The sequence below is a fragment of the Ambystoma mexicanum genome, chromosome 2q (assembly GCF_040938575.1).
Source record: "Ambystoma mexicanum isolate Mex_15411 chromosome 2q, UKY_AmexF1_1, whole genome shotgun sequence".
Classification (NCBI taxonomy): Eukaryota; Metazoa; Chordata; class Amphibia; order Caudata; family Ambystomatidae; genus Ambystoma; species Ambystoma mexicanum.
The window spans coordinates 1,099,505,383-1,099,523,191 of NC_090924.1; the positions used below are offsets into that span (position 1 = coordinate 1,099,505,383).

The 17,809-nt window shown below is 44.2% G+C and overlaps 1 protein-coding gene across 2 annotated transcripts in view; it reads left to right on the forward strand.

The window, feature by feature from the left end:
• Positions 1-17,809, forward strand: part of VPS50 (VPS50 subunit of EARP/GARPII complex) — a 2,190,829-nt gene that overhangs the window by 91,448 nt on the left and 2,081,572 nt on the right. The window lies entirely within an intron of this gene.

The window sequence follows — 17,809 nt, forward strand, 5'->3', positions numbered from 1 at the left end:
ATTCAAAAGGTGCTTGCCTGGGAAAAAATATGTCGGATATGGGCGCAGTACCGCCGCTCGCCTGTGTCCAAGCTGTCATTTACTTATACTGTCAGTTTAAAACTTGTGTCTTAAAATCAAATTGTGGAAAAGAAGAGACTTGCCTTCAAAAGCCATATAGGCTGTTACAATTCAATCTCTATGCTTTAAAAAAACTGGAATGAAGAGATCTGTGTGTATATTTGTTGAAAATGTAAATTTTATTTTAGAAAAGACCATTTTAAACAGTGTTTTAAAAGTGAACTAATGTCAGCCACACTGGACTTCAAAGACATTCCACAGCTTCTCCCAAACAAAGGAATCTTCCTCCTGCTCTCTGCTCAGGAACTGGCATTGAGTTGTTAATGGAGGTGGGAGGAGATTTTGGCCTGTTGCTCTGAGTGGAGACAAAAGACTCCCTTGACTGAAAGGAAATGCAAATTCGGGTGTCAACAGAAACCAACTGCCAAAGGAAGAGAGGCCCTTGGAGACGGGACTAGACAGATATGTGTATCTTAAACTTCAAGGAAATTTGGAAAAAGACTCATAGAAAACAGTGTAAAACTTGGAAAAATCTGTATTTTATAGGTTGTTAATAGGAAAATGCTGCTCAGAGTTTGAAACTACTCTGAACCCTGTGCGATATTCAGAGACCGGATTACCAAAATGTTGATGTTGTAGCAATTGTGATAATGCTAGGAATATGAAATTTCACAGGATTATGCCCGGATGTCATGCACATGTATGTGGAAAAATGTGTACATATCTGACACTGGGTAACCAATCAAAAGAGCGAAAAACTGTCAATTTTGAACCAAAACTCTTAAGAAGATGGGACTCAGATGGATACGTCCTCTATTAAATCTGTGACGTGAATATGTATTATTAGCAAGTTGGTGATATTCTAAATATGCTTTATATGAAAAATAGATTTTCTGTGTAGAAATAAAGGGGAGGTTTTTCCCTGGATTGTGAATTGCAGCATCACTATGACACTAGATTTCCTTCTCAAATCAGGAGAGGGGAAATACTCTGACCAATCAGATTCCTAGAGGGTGGGATTAGTATAATCTGCCTAACCACCCCTTTCGGAAAATACATAAATAGGGACAGTTTAGGACCTAGAGATACACACACACACATTCACCCATCTACTGATTTACTGGCGAAGCGCTCTGTAGGAGAACCCAGTTCATGGACTCCAGAACTTTGAAAGCAGAAGGCCCAATTCCAAAGCTGAACCTTTCTCAGCTTGGCCTTTAAAATCTTACAACCTGATTTTACCCTCAGACTTCCAAGGGGCACATCAACAATTGAACAGCCTGGCTGTGCTGTTTCTGCTTCTTGCCAAGAACTCTTGCCAGAACCCAGAGATCCAAACCAGTAGAGCAGAGCTGTAACCAGATAGCTATAACTCCAGAACCAACCCATCAGATCCAGTTTGGAGGCCGTGCAGAGACCAGAGTGCCATGCTGAGTGTAGAACCAAGCGCCTGAATCCTGTCCGGTGGGCTAGCAGAATTCCAGTCCAAAACCTTTGACCAGATCTTTGACAGGCCTATTCCAAAACCATAGTTGTGTATCTATAGCATAGAATTGCCCATAGCCAGTCTCTTATCCTTAAGTAATCCTATCCAACCCATTCTAACCTATTCAGAACTGCTTTGTAGAATCTCTTTTGTCTTTTCTCAATCTTTCCCTCACCCATATAGTCCTTTGATAATTGTAGTGATAATGTTGTCTGTGCGCTAATATTTTTGCTGAAGAAAGACAACTGTCTTGGCGGGCAAAAGTCAGAGCAGAGGTGACGCTGTTCTGGTGGCTGTTCCATTGCGTATCCTGCATCTTCATAGCCTTCCTTAGTGTAACGAAAATTCTTGTTTGTAATTCAAAAGCGCATCTGTCATTTGAAAATCTTGACTCTTTTTGAGAAAAATCGACCTCTACTAAAACCTTAATGCTAGAAACGAAATTTAAGCGTCAAATTGAAGCTAACATCCCCAGCTTTCAAACAAACCGCATTCCTTATAGTTTTGCCGCAATCGCGTTTTTCGCACGCTGACAAGTTTGGCGCAAATCTGCATTTGGCTCAATTTCCTCACATGTAAAATAGCTATTTCTTGCATCTGAGCTCAGAATTCAGTTTCCAATCTGCTAGTTATTCAATCATCATTGCTAGTGTTTACCTGGAACTATCCAAAGCGGCTCCCACTAGTTTTGAATCCCATTTAGAGAATTAAAATCAATTTTCAGCGTTTTCCCATTCATTACAAGCCACATTTAAAAGCATTCGACCTGTTTTGAAATCATTCCTGTTTCTCTCTATGCTTGCTGGGGGGAACTGGGATTGAAACTGTATTGGTTGAGATTGTATATTCATGAAACCTGTTTTCTCTTCTTCCATCTCTATATTGCATATTAGGGGGGGATTGAGTAGTATCGGGGGAAAGAGTGATTACATTGCATTTGATTGAACACACAAAAGTATTATTTCTGTGCTGCATTAATTTCCTATCATTGCATTTGACTGAACCCACACAAAGTTTTATTCTATGCTACATTATTCTTCTCATCCGTACTCCTACTGATTAAAGAGATTGTTGATTGTAATATCACCCATTGGTGATCATTGTATGAATATTAATAGTGTGATATCTAGATATTGTTCAAATTCATAAGAGTGTGATATATATCTTGTTGAAATTCATACAAATAAATCTTTTAACTTTGCAAAACAATCTGCTTCCTGGTTCAGTGAGACCGAGGGTATTCAAAGAGAGGGGCGTGATATAAGGGTACATCGTTCAGAAATAAAAGAACTTATAGACAAAAATATATATTTAAGGGTTTCAATTGTGCATCCCACGCTAGGCATTGACTTAGGTGTAGTGCTGGGTTGAAACCACCACAAGATCTGGCAAACAGGCAACTGCAGGCATTAGGAAAGGCCCAAACTGATCTGGACTCTGCTGATCAGAGGCTACAGAGGAGCAAGGAGTCAGAAAACGAAAGTAGGCAGTACATAATCAAAATGAAAGAGGACATGGGTATCCTGCAGCAGGAAAAGGCAGACCAGGACACCAGAATGCTGATCCTGCAGAAGGAGTACCAAGAACGTTTGGACTCCCTACTGCAGAGCCAGAAAAAGCTGGAACAACAAATAAATTTCAACAGGGCATGCGCAGAGCAGGTAGTCACCCTGCAAAGCCAGCTAGACAGAGAGAAGAAAGAGAGTAATAAATTAATCCTGAAAGACCTGGACACCCAGGAAGAATTTGATGAAGAGCGCCAGAAAGCTGGTGCGCTTCAAAGACAGTGGGATGACCTGGCGGCACATAGGCAGGCTCTTCCTCAGGAAAGGGACACCTTAGGCCAGGAAGTCTGTCATTAAAGAGAGAGTAGAAGAAAATCACCTGGCTCTTCAGGGACTGGGTTACCTCCAAAAAGAGCATGCAAGATTGTTAGAGCACACCAGGAGGGTGGAAGAGGCTCTAGCAAGGAAGGACCAGGCCAGTATGGACAGGATTTAGGAGGTAACCCTCCTGCAGCAAAGACTGGCCCAGTACTCAAAAACAACCCAGGAAGCAAAGAGAGAAAATGAGGCTCTCTATGAGAACAATGACAGGCTCCACAGACAGGTAGCTATGCAAGAGCGATTGATAGAAAACAACAAGGCCTTGATAGAGGAACAGAAAGCTCAGGTTCTTGCATGGCAACAGGGAGCAGGGGCTGATAGAGATGAGGTTCGCTGGGAAAGGGAAACACCTGAGCATAACCTCAGGAACCCTAGTACCAGAGGCCTTCACCTCTTCCAATCCCTGGACTCTGCCACCCTCATGTTCACTGGCACACATTAGCCAAGGGCCGTGGGGATGGCAAATTTCAATCCAATCAGAAATATGGGGCTCATAGACCAGCACCTCCCAGGAATGGATGGGCGGGCATCTGGGTATGGGTACCCAAGTACTGTGAAATTTGTGGGGAACTCCATGAGAGTAGGCCCACTAAGGGCATCCTGAAAACCTCTGCCCAGCTAGGACAGTGGGGGGGGGGTGTACTCATCAAATCCTGGAGTAAGTAGGAATCAGAAGCCTCCTCTGAGCGCCCCAGGACACAGTAGACTAGGTCCCCACATTCTGCCTGCCATTCCCAGGCTCGCAGAATTCAGGAGAGCCTAGAAGACCAGACGGGCACCTTTGGGAGCAGTGCCTCTGAGTCAGAGGAGGAGTGGACCAGAGTTACCCGAACCAAGAAGGCCAATGAGGCAAAAAGGGCCTTGCTTAACGACCCCTTAAAGCAAATCAAGGCGATAAGGAGCATCATCACGCCTTACCATAAGAACGCTAAGTATTCTGTTTGGGAGCACTTAGAGCTCTTTGAACAGATGATGGAAACTTTCCATTTGAAGGACAGCCAAAGCTGTATTCAATATTTGAAATGGACCTTCTCACCAGAATACTCCAGCTTCTTTGCGGGGCTGGAGGACCAAAATCATTCTAGATGGTCCACCTAAAGGGTGGCCATCTTGAAGCATTTTTCTGTTCACAGAAATCCTCAGGAGGCTCGCAAGGCAGCCTACAACTTGCACTACAACTTGCAATGTGGGGAGGATCAGGCCCCACAGGAATTTGTGCAGGAATTAAAGTGTGCCTTTGCACAGACCACCAGAAGGGTGTGCACGGACAGCAAAGAATTTGTGAATACTTTTTTCCACGCTCTCCCCAAGTACATCATAACCCAGCTAGTGAGAGATTTTCATGAGAAAAGATCACTAGACTGGGTCATTGAACAGGCCACACAAATTTATGAGGTGCAAAAGCCCATAGAAAACAAAAATAATCCTAAAAGCCCCAAATCAACCAACACCCCTGCTGCTGCTAATGTGGCAGAGGTGAAAGTTGCCCCCATTTTAGACTTAGAGATGGGGGGCCTAAAAACTCGCCTGCACAGCAGAATAAAGCCCAGAAGGCCCTCAGGCCAGTCAAAGACAGGGAGCCAAGGAGGTAGCCCCACAAATGGGATCCCTCACTCCCCTGACTACATAAGTCCCCGCTACAAGGGGAACAGACCCATCCTGGGTTATGTGTGGACTCCTCCAGCCCAAAGGGGGGGATCCAACCAAACAGCAGCTAACCCAGGGAACTTCCCTCCTCAGTTCCCAGAGGAGGGCAGAAATTCCCCAAATCCTGGACAGAACTTCTTCCCCAGGTACCCGCAAAACTTTCAACCCCAAAACAATGCATTGTTCTTTCCCCAATTTCCTGAGCCCAGACAACCTAATCCGGGAGGGGGGAGGCCAAGGGTGGAGGGGTACCCAAATTTCCCAAACCCGGGGTATTTTCAGAGATGGGATAGCTACCCTTCCCGGGATCAGCCCAGGGGAGAAATGAGAACCCCTTATCAGCCTGAGCGGGTGTCCCAGCTAGAGCGCCAGGTCCAAAACATGGCACAGAATCTGGGTTGCATGCTGAGGGCTCAACACAACCCTCAGATGAGCATGCCGTCGCAGAATGCCTCAAACTCCGGACCTGGACCTGGTGCTCCAGAGCAATGACAGGGGCAGAACCCCGACAACCTACCGGTTCCCAGGGAGGAGGCTTAAGGGGAAGGGGGCTGTAAAGCCTTGGAGGAAGCTTCCTTCCCAAAATGTAGAAAGCCCCTGGAAACCCAAGAACCAGAACCAAAATCTCCTGCCCCTGAAAGTCTGCCACCCAAGGAGCAGGGGGGTGGGTAGGAGAAACAAAGAACCCAAACAGACACATTTTGAGGAGGAGGTACAAATCTTCCAATTTGAAGGAGAGGGGTCCTCAGAGGATTCTGGGAAAAGGGTCTTCTCCTTCAGAGATGGGGAAACTCCTCCCAAAGAAAAATGGGTCCCAAAGGATCCAAATCCAGACTGGGTAGATGTGGGGACTGAGCTAGCGCCGCCCATCATCCAAACCCAGAAACAAGAGCATGAAAATCCCCTGGTTCAAACCCATCCTGGCGACTGCCTCCAAAAAGGGGGGGGTGGCCCAGAATCAGAACCATGGGAATCCAAAACTTCTCCCATATCTAGTTGCCACCTTTTCTTTGCAGATTCCCTAGACTCCACACAGAATTCTGCCCAAATCACCTCCCTATCAGTGTCCAAAACTAGAAAACTAACCCACCAGTTGTCCAAAAATGTACATTATCTGTGCCCCCTTCAGGAGGAGGGAGGATTCTATGCCTCGGTCCAAATACAGGGGGAGGGTACAATTTTGGCATTGGTGGACACTGGATCCCAAGCTACCCTTCTGTCCAAGAAGGCCTTTGATAAACTGAATTCGGGAAGGGGGAAGAAATACCAAATTCTTCTCACCCCTCTTCCTGGACAACTTCAGAACTTTGACGGGAAGGAAATTCCAGTCAAGGGGACTGCGGATTTGGACATTAAAATTGGGCGACACAAGGTGAAGCACCCAGTCATAGTTGTAACTCCAGAGGGCACCCCTTGTTTACTAGGGAATGACCACCTGCGAAGGTTGTTTTATTCTTTAAACAAGTTCCTCTGGACCCAGACTAACCGACCAATAAAGTTGAAACAAAGTGTCAGCCATGTTAGTTTAAACGGCACATGCCACATGGTTGAACACAAATCTGACCAAGTAGAATTTCACTTCCAGAACAACCAAATCCCAGACGTGACAGTAATAGCAGTAGAACAACAAACTGGTGATGGGGGGTCCTCTCTATTTCTGAAAATCAACCTTCCTTCCAGTTTAAGGTTGCATTCCATACTGGAAGGAAACACTCTGAAATTCTTTACCAATCCACAATCAGACATTCCCACTCCTATAGTCCAGAAAGAGGAGAAAGCAGCTCAAAGCCTGGCTGATATTCAGCAAATTGGAGAGCAGTTGTTCATCCCTGTTCAGTGAAATGAAGGGAAGGACTCTGTTCTCACCCGAGTGTGTGTGAACAACGGTAAGAGCTTCCTCAGCGAAGCCATGTTCTGCCAACTCCCAAAAGACCCAGCTATTCCCACATTTAAACTGATAGACCAATGGGAAATGGATCTCGAAACGCCCAATTCCAAACAACAAGCAGGTGTATGCTCAAAATCTCCATAGGCAACAAGAGCATAGTCCATAATTGTTGGGTCGTGCGAGACGTCACTGCCGCCTTTTACTTAGGCAGTGACATTCTCAATCGCTTTGCCATTAGTTTGAGCCTAATAAACTTCAAAGCTTGGTCCCGATTAGTGGATAATCCCATGGGGTTTGATGACCCAGAGCAAGAATTTAGGTCTGCTCAACTGCTGCCTTATGCAGTTGAAATTCAGATTGGAGAGGAAGTCGCCATCCCAGAAAGGACCCGACAATTCTCCCTGGAAGTGAAAGTTAAAAGTGGACAGAAATTGAAAAACCCTGATGCCTATATTCATCTAAATGCTTCTCTCCAACAGCAAGGGTTGGGGGTAAACCCAACAACACTAGTCAACATAGAACATGACACCATTCCAATAGAGGTGGATAACAGCGACTTAGAGTATCACTCTAGCCGCAGGCACCATTATTAGAATGGCGGCTGATGACCGACATTTTTCCATATATTTAGGCAATGAACTGTTAGGACCAATCCCCAAGGACTATTTTGACAGTGATAGTGATGACAACACAACACCAGACAGGATATTTACCCGGCATGAAGAGAACATCCTGGTGTACACTTCCTGCCCTTATGGTAAGGAAGATGTGACCTGTGACTTCAGGAGGATGAGGTGATTTTCCAGGTCCATGAGGGCTGCCTTCCCCACCTGAAGCCACTGTCATGATGCCTACCCCCAGACATCCGGATCGAGTCCATCAGCCCCGGGAGCAGGCATCCAGATACTCATTAAAACCCCAACAGCCCCGGCTGGGGGCTGTTTGGATTCAGTCCTGGATTCAGAACTTTATAGACACTGGAGTCAATATTCCTCCGGAACTCCTCCAGTACCTTCAAACCAGTGAAGTAACTGGTATCTACGCGCCCCTGCATGCCATGCAGGATGGAGAGCTCATCATTTAAAAACATAAGGTGAGGTTACCAAGAGGGGATATCGGAGGTGATTAGTGGAGAGAACGAGAACAGTTGGGGGGGCCATCACTAAAGTCCACGGGTGGCTAAATCCCTTTCTCCACTTGCAGGAGAATACTTCTACGAGTCCAGCAGACAAGATTAGGTGGGCCAGTCCAGACTGTCATCTCTTCACTACGCATCAAGTTGGTGGAGACCGCAGCTGTCCGGGTCCGATCAACATCCCTGTAGGAACCTGGTGGACGCCCCTGTGGGAACCAGGTGAGCGTAACAGCCACCAGTCCAAATCAACACTCTGACCAGGGACTTCTCCACCCAGCTGGAGGAGGCCGCTGAGATAGCAAAACCAGAAGTCTTTCCAGGCTTCAGGCAGATGGTTGAAGAGAGAGTCAACCTAGCTGATGCCTGTGAGACTCTGGAGCAAAAGCAAAAATTGAAACAAGTTTTCTTGGATTTTCAAGATCTCTTTGCAGTGGACTCATATGACTGTGGTTGCACCGACATCCATACTACAACAATTCCCACGGACCCTGGCATGACTCCAGTGTTTGTGAAGCAATATCGCTTGCCTCTCGCATCAATGGAGTCCCTTACTGAAATAATTAAAAACCTTGAGTCCCGTGGGATAATCCGTCCAGTCCACAGCACCTTCAATAATCCAGTGCTGGGGATTTTGAAGCCAAACGGGCAGTGGAGACTCTGTGCCGACCTTAGGGAGCTCAACAAACGGGTCCATACTTCCCGATGGCCTCTTCCCTACATTGACCAAGGGCTGGCCCAGATCCAGGGGTCACAGGTATTCACTGCAATATACCTGACCAATGGGTACTAAACTGTACCTGTCCGTAGGGAGGACCAATAAAAGCTGGCCTTTACCTTCGGGGGGCAGCAGTACACATGGACCCGGACTCTCTTTGGATACATAAACTCCGGCAATGAATTCAAAATTTTTCTACATAAGGCCATGCCCGACCTGGGTGACAGGGTAACCTGGCTTATGTAGATGATGTTCTCATCAAAAGCTCAACTGTGGAGGAACACCTAGCGGAGATCCGTTATGTTCTGACACAGTTGAGGGCTGCCAGAGCAAAACTCTCCGTTCAAAAGGCACAGTGGTGTACAACCTGTGTCAATTTCTTGGGGCATGAGATTACTCCACAGGGTCTCTGTCCCCAGGAAAAGAAAGTGAAAGCACTCCAGAAATTGACAGACCCCACAACTCTGCGGGAACTAAGGAGCCTCCTTGGACTGACTAATTACAGTAGAAAGTTCATTGAGGACTATGCAGAGATCACAAGACCCCTGATTCATCTTTTGAAGGGGGGGTCAAGTTGGAGTGGGGTCCAGAACAAGCCGAGGCAGTAAGACAACTCAAAAGAAGCCTCTCACAAGCGCCTTGCCTAGCTTACCCTGTCAAAAGCAAGGAGTTCTTCTTGGAGACAGGGTTATCTAATACATGCTTGATTGCAGTATTATACCAAAAGCACGACAAGGTCAATAAAGTAATCTCCTATGCAAGTAAATCTTTATCCTCTGTGGAGGAAAAATTCAACAATTGTGAGAAGGCACTCCTGGCAACGGTGTGGGCATTGAAGAATTACTGCCCATTTATCCAGGGTTAACACATCATAGTGGAGACTCCACACCAGCCCCTGTAATATCTTCAAAGTGACAGAATCCGGGCCGGAAATGTGAGTAATTCCCGAATTACTTCCTGGATTCTGTCAATGCAAGGCTTTCCTGTGGAGGTCAGATATGGCCAAACCAAGAAGAGTCCCCTTGCACAAGCTCTGGCTGAGTTGCATGATTGTGACAGAGAAAACTGTCTTGAGGACGAAAGTCTTAAAATCAAGGATAACATGGAGGCATACCTTAATTCCCCACATAAAGTCTTTGAAGAAGACAAGTGTGAGGGAATGCCCACTGTCTATGTGGATGGATGCTCTTATCATGTTGACAACAATGGGGAAAAAGAACTTGTGGCCGGTGTTGGGAATGCATGGGTGAATGAGACCCCAGGACCCTCCGCTGGGTACAAGATTGGTCCCTGAAGTAGTCAAGTGGCAGAATTGATGGCTGTGCATCAAGCCATCCTCACTGCTGTCCAACATCAACTCCACGAACTGGTCATAATCACAGATTCGGATTATGTACGGAACGGGTTCGTAAAGCACCTGAACTAGAAAACCAGAGGCATGCTATGTGCTAACAACAAACCATTGAAACATGGGAAATTAATTCAAAATATTGATGATCTGGTCACCTCGAACGGGATGACCATCTAATGGAAAAAGATCAAGGGTCATTCTAAAGTAGAGGGACCAGACAAAACTGGAAATGACTTAGCTGATCAGCTGGCCAAAACCAGAGCCAACCAAGGGGATCTACTTGAGATCGAGTCCCTGTTGTGGGAAATCCAGGTCACTGCTATCACTAGGTCCCAGACAAATGCTCACAATGAACTCTCAACTGCACAATGGAGTAAGGAGACTCCAGATGCTGATTTGATTACGGCTCAAAAAGGGGATCCAATAATTGGTACGTTTTATCAACACATTGAGGTCCCCAGGAACCTTCCCCTGACAGATACCGATTACATTTGGAAAGAGGACCTCGGATGAAATGTCCAAAAATGTTCCGAATCCAAGACTGTTTGTTGGTGAGGAAATCCCTAGCTGGCCATGATCAGTGGTTGGTCCCTACCTCATTCCAAAGCCTGATGTTAAGTCAACGCCCATGATGCGCCCACAGCCGGTCATAGGGGGTTTCATACAACACTTGAAATCTTAAAAGTGGTTTCATACTGGCCACACATGGGGCAGGACCTCCACCAATACTTGAAGGGGTGTCCTGTGTGTGCACAATTTCAGCCAACATCCCTCACACACCGTGCACCTCTCCAAAAGAGGGGGATGACACTGCCTTGGTCAGATTTACAAGTCGATTATATTGGGCCCGTGATTCGCTCCTTTAGGGGAAACAAGTATATGTTGACCGTGACATGCTTGTTTACTAAGTGGGTAGAATGTCTCCCGGCCCCAAATTGCAAGGCAGAAATAGCAGCTACCCTGATGATCAACCACATCTTCTCGCGTTTTGGACTACCCCAAAGGATCGAGTCAGACCGAGGTAGCCACTTTACTAGTGAAGTAATGACAAAGATGTGGGAGATACTTGGGGTCAAAAGGAAACTACACATTGCCTACCGGCAAGCCTCTAGTGGTGCATTTGAGGGATACAACAAGACAATTGTGAGCATATTCAAAAAGTTTGTGGCCGATTCTGGTCCAAGTTGGGATATTCGATTAACTCTTGTCCTAATGGCCATCAGATCTACCCCTTCATCTGCAACTAAAATGCCACCGTTTAAGCTGATGACTGGACGCAGGATGGTGCTTCCCCAGAATCTGCTCTACAGAACCCAAGAGCAGCCATTGATCAATGCCTCCACAACTCATGAGTATGTTGAAAATCTAAGAAAACACCTTCAACATGTTTTTGCCTATGCTCAGCGAAACCTAGAGAGATCTGCAGACAGCATGAAGACCCACTATGACTTAAAGACTACCAGAAAAGAATACCATGTAGGAGACCGGGTCTACTTATGCAATTTCCAAAGGAACCAGGCCAAACAGCGCACATTTTTGCCTAGCTGGAGGGGACCTTTTGAAATTGTAGACAAATTCTCACCAGTCGCCTACAAAATCTGCATCCCCAAAGGCAGTTTGGCAGAGGGGGAAGATAAGTGGGTCCATATTAACCAACTGAAGTGTTGCCATCCTAGGCACACTCTGCAGCATCTGGAGGAGTCTTCTGGGACCCCAGAGGGGGTCACTCCAGCACCCTAGATTTCCAACTATAAAATATTCTATATATAGTCAATAACTTATGAATAGAAAATGTGTCCTGATTTGTTAAAATGTATGTGTCCGCCCCACTACATTAATAGTGGTGGGGAAATGTCTGCAAATATGTTTTTGCTTTGTCATCCTAGAATTGGAAACCATGGAAACTAAAACCAAGGAGGACCACCCAGGGACCGGGAAGCAATGAACCAAGGGGCCCGGAGTATCGCTCCATGCTCGCATCAGGACTGGGTGAGGAGGACTGGTCGATCCACCCCTGATGGAGGAAAAGATGATGAACTTTGCCATTTTTGGAACCAAAAGAAATGAGACTGATCATCCCAGTCTTGCGACTTCCCATTGATGGACGTCCACGCCAAATCGCAAGGGGAGGCTTGTGGGAGGTTCTGACCCACTTAGCTCTGCCCTGCAACATCACTGTGTGCTGCTTTCATCAAAAACAACAGAATGGCCGCCAAAAAGCCCTATGCGCTAAAAATCTCTAAGAAGTATGCAGGGAAATCTGAGAAATAGGCTGCCAAATCTATTTTTGGCTATGTCAGTGGTAAAACAGGAGACCACACTGCTAAAACCTATCATTGGGCTGCCCGCAGACTGAAATGAAACTACTTGAAAAGGCAGTGCTACATTCCAAAGGAAAATCCAGGAGTGCTTTAAAATCCGTTTTTCCTTGGCTGTTGAAAGTGCAAAATCATGGTTCCTTAACAGCAGAGAAGATCCAACATCCTTGTGGGGTGTTCACCATCACATTATTTAAGGAATCCCCATAAGCACAATGTCAGAAGAAGCACCTTTTATCATAAAAAAATCCACATTCAAAAGGTGCTTGCCTGGGAAAAAATGTCAGATATGGGCGCAGTACCGCCGCTCGTCTGTGTCCAAGCTGACATTTACTTATACTGTCAGTTTAAAACTTGTGTCTTAAAATCAAATTGTACAAAAGAAGAGACTTGCCATCAAAAGCCATATAGGTTGTTACAGTTCAATCTCTATGTTTTAAAAAGACTGGAATGAAGAGATCTGTGTGTATATTTGTTGAAACTGTAAATTGTATTTTAGAAAAGACCATTTTAAACGTGTTTTAAAAGTGAACTAATGTCAGCCATACTGGACTTCAAAGACATTCCACAGCTTCTCCCAAACAAAGGAATCTTCCTCCTGCTCTCTGCTCAGGAACTGGCATTGAGTTGTTAATGGAGGTGGGATGAGATTTTGGCCTTTTGCTCTGAGTGGAGACAAAAGACTCCCTTGACTGAAAGGAAATGCAAATTTGGGTGTCAACAGAAACCAACTGCCAAAGGAAGAGAGACCCAGGTTGCTCTTGGCCCAGCCCAACCTTGGAGGCGGGACTAGACTGATATGTGTATCTTAAACTCCAAGGAAATATCTTTTAGGAAAAAGACTAATAGAAAACTGTGTAAAACTTGGAAAAATCTGTATTTTATAGGTTGTTAATATGAAAATTCTGCTCACAGTTTGAAACTACTCTGAACCCTGTGCGATATTCAGAGACCAAACTACCAAAATGTTGATGTTGTAGTAATTGTGATAATGCTAGGAATATGAAATTTCACAGGATTATGCCCGGATGTCATGCGCCTGTATGTGGAAAAATGTGTACAGATCTGACACTGGGTAACTAACCAAAAGCACGAAAAACAGTCAATTTTGAACTGAAACTCTCAAGAAGATGGGACTCGGACGGATACGTGCTCTATTAAATCTGTGACGTAAATATGTATTATTAGCAAGTTGGTGATATTGTAAATATGCTTTTTATGAAAAGTAGATTTTCTGTGTAGAAACAAAGGGGCGGTTTTTCCCTGGATTGTAAATTACAGCATCACAATGACACTAGATTTCCTTCTCAAATCAGGATAGGGGAAATACTCTGACCAATCAGATTCCTAGAGGGTGGGATTAGTATAATAAGCCTACCCACCCCTTTGGGAAAATACATAAATAGGGACAGTTTAGGACCTAGTGATACATACACACATTCACCCATCAACTTATTTACTGGTGAAGCGCTCTGCAGGAGAACCCAGTTCCAAGACTCCAGAACTCTGAAAGCAGAAGGCCCAATTCCAAAGCTGAACCTTTCTCAGCTTGGCCTTTAAAATCTTGCAACCTGATTTTACCCCCAGACTTCCAAGGTTCACATCAAAAATTGAACAGCCTGGCTGTGCTGTTTCTGCTTCTTGCCAAGAACTCTTGCCAGAACCCAGAGATCCAAACCAGTAGAGCAGAGCTGTAACCAGATAGCTATAACTCCAGTACCAACCCGTCAGATCCGGTTTGGAGGCCGTGCAGAGACCAGAGTGCCGTGCTGAGTCGCCTGAATCCTGTCCGGTGGGCTAGCAGAATTCCAGTCCAAAACCTTTGACCAGATCTTTGACGGGCCTATTCCAAAACCGTAGTTGTGTATCTATAGCATATAATTGCTCATAGCCAATCTCTTATCCTTAAGTAATCCTATCCAACCCATTCTAACCTATCCAGAACTGCATTGTAGAATCTCTTTTGTCTTTTCTGAATCTTTCCCTCACCCATATAGTCCTTTGATAATTGTAGTGATAATATCGTCTTTGAGCTAATATTTTTGCTGAAGAAAGACAAGTGTCTTGGCGGGCAAAAGTCAGAGCAGAGGCGCCGCTTTTCTGGTGGCTGTTCCGTTAGGTATCCTGCATCTTCATAGCCTCCCTTAGTGTAACGAAAACTCTCGTTTGTAATTCAAAAGCGCATCTGTCATTTGAAAATATTGACTCTTTTGAGAAAAATCGACCTCTACTAAAAACTTCCTAACTTCTGAACCGTACATGCAAGAAACTAAATTTAAGTGTCAAATTGAAGCTGACATACCCAGCTGTCAAACAAACCTAAAACCACTTTCCTTATAGGTTTGCCGCAATCGCGTTTCTCGCACGTTGTTAAGTTTGACGTGAATCTGCATTTGGCTCAATTTCATCACATGTAAAATAGCTATTTCTTGCATCGACCTCAGAATTCAGTTTCCAATCTGCTAGTTATTCAATCATAATTGCTAGTGTTTACCTGGAACGATCCAAAGCGGCTCCCACTAGTTTTGAATCCCATTTAGAGAATTAAAATCAATTTTCTGTGTTTTTCCCATTCATTAAAAGCCACATTTAAAAGCATTTGACCTGTTTTGAAATCATTCCGGTTTCTCTCTATGCTTGCTGGGGGGAACTGGGATTGAAACTGTATTGGTTGAGCTTGTATATTCCTGAAACCTGTTTTCTCTCCTTCCATCTCTATATTCCATATTAGGGGGGATTGAGTAGTGTCAGGGGGAAAGAGTGATTACATTGAATTTGATTGAACACACAAATTTATTATTTCTGTGCTGCATTAATTTCCTATCATTGCATTTGACTGAACCCACACAAAGTTTTATTCTATGCTACATTATTCCTCTCATCCATACTCCTACTGATTAAAGAGATTGTTGATTGTAATATCACCCATTGGTGATCATTGCATACATATTAATAGTGTGATATCTAGATATTGTTCAAATTCATAAAAGTGTAAGTGTGATATATATCTTGTTCAAATTCATAAAAATAAATCTTTTAACCTTGCAAAACAACCTGCTTCCTGGTTCAATGAGACCGGGGGGATTCAAAGAGAGGGGCATGATATAAGGGTACATCATTCAGAAATAAAAGAACTTCTAGAGAAAAATATATAATTAAGGGTTTCAATTGTGCATCCCACGCTAGGCGTTGACTTAGGTGTGGTGCTGGGTTGAAACCACTTACAATCCTTACCCTCTACACAGGCACCACAAATCCTTTGCTCCTGCCTGATATAAGCTGCTAGTGGTTCAAGACAATAGTAAACAAGAAGGGTCACAATAGCCATTCCTGCCTGTTTCCCTGCATTAATGAGAAAGAGTCGGACATCACACCATTCGCCCAGATCTTTGCCGTCACTGCTGAATGCAGGCAGAGCATAGCCCTCAAACAAACTGGTCCAGATCCCATCTTCAGCAGTGCATACTTCCAACATTTCCAATGAACTCTATCGAAAGAATTCTCATCATCTAGGAAAACCAATACAGTGTCTGCACTTGCGCAATCTCAATGCCACTGGGCCTAGTAGAATCACTGTCTGTCTTCCCTCTGTTTCCACCCCCTTGCCTTGTTGCGCCTTGAAACACTTGTGTATATGAGCGATATAAATGCCATATCATATGCTATTACCATTGAGCCCCCAAACATCAATAATCATCATAATGTTATCTTAACCAAACCTATTCTTCAAAAATCCTACCTGCAACCCATCTATTAAGTTCTAAGATAGGTCGGTAATTACCACATTTCCTGTGGCCCCTATCTGATTTTGGGATCAATGTAATTAAAGATTTCCTCATTGACGGACACAACTCCATTCTGTAAAATATAATTATACAGGTCACACAGAAAAAGCGCTAACTGGATTATAAAATTTTGTTGACACACCCTTTAATCCTGGTGATTTCCCCACATTAAGTTGCTCAATAGCTGTTGTAACCTCAGCATTTTCTATCCGAGCATCAATAGCAGCTTTGTCCTCAGAAGCTAAAATGTGAATTTCAATTTTACCCAAAAAATCACCCAACTCTGATTGTAAAGGAAAAACTTCTTCCATATTTAATGGTTCATAAAAGGACCTAAAACAATCACAGATCCCTGCACTTTTTACCACTGTATTCTCATCCGTATTTTCTATAATTTTTTTACAAGATCTTTCAGTCCTACCTCTAATCTTATTAGCTAACAATCTCCCACTTCTGTCACCAAATTCCCAATGTTTCTGCTTTACAAAGAAAACCCCCCTCTCAACCTGCATATTAATTATGTTGTCCAAAGTATCTTTCACCCTCTTTATTTCAAGTTTGTCCTTATTATATTTTGATAGTGCACCCCTCTGCTGTAAAACCCTGAGCTCATTCTCCAATAATTTATATTCTGACAAGTTCACCCTATATCACTGCCTTAAAACTATCCCAGACCGTAAATATATTAGCAGTCTCTTTGTTCTCCAAAAACAAAATATCAATGAAGGCTTTCAGTCCAGTAGTCACTTCTAAGTCCTCTAAAATTCTAGATCTTAACGGGCACCTAACAATCCTCGAGCCTGCATCCTCAAGATGCAATTGCAAGTCTAAAAATGCTTGATCTGAAATTCCCTGTTCTCTTATATCCACACAAACAGTCATATTAACAAGCCTGTCGGACACAAACAAATAATCAATCCTCGAAAATGAATCGTGGACGGGTGAGTAAAATCTAAACTCTTTTTCGTTCAGATGCATTATCCTCCAGAAACTCCCAAATTCTCTACTCACTCCCACACTTGTGAACCTACATAGCACTGAGCAATCAATCTTATAATCAAGCACACAATTGAAATATCCACCCAATATAATGCGTTCACCCTTCACGCCACACAACAGTAAGTTTAGTTAATTAAAAAATGGAACCCCCAGAGAGCACGTACCATAGACAGAACCAATAGTAATCACCTTGCCATCACATACAATATTGACTAATGACATTCACCTTTCACCATCTTTAGCCGCCTTTTCGACCACAACATTCACAACTCATCGAAAGAGAATAAACACTCCTCTAGATTTTGAAACAAAGCATCATTCTTAAGCTCAAGACGAAAGATCAGGTGTGTTTTGGACTTAAGCTTCCAAAGAAGCCTGGGCAGGCTACCGTTGTGCCTGAGAGACCTTTAATCTATCTGCTTCCATATACGCTGCACTGCTCACCTTACGGGGCACCGGTTGGCCAATGAATGTCTCCTCTTCACTTAAGGTTTCTTCATTGCTCTTCTTTAATTCCAGTACACCACCTCTCCTGTTCT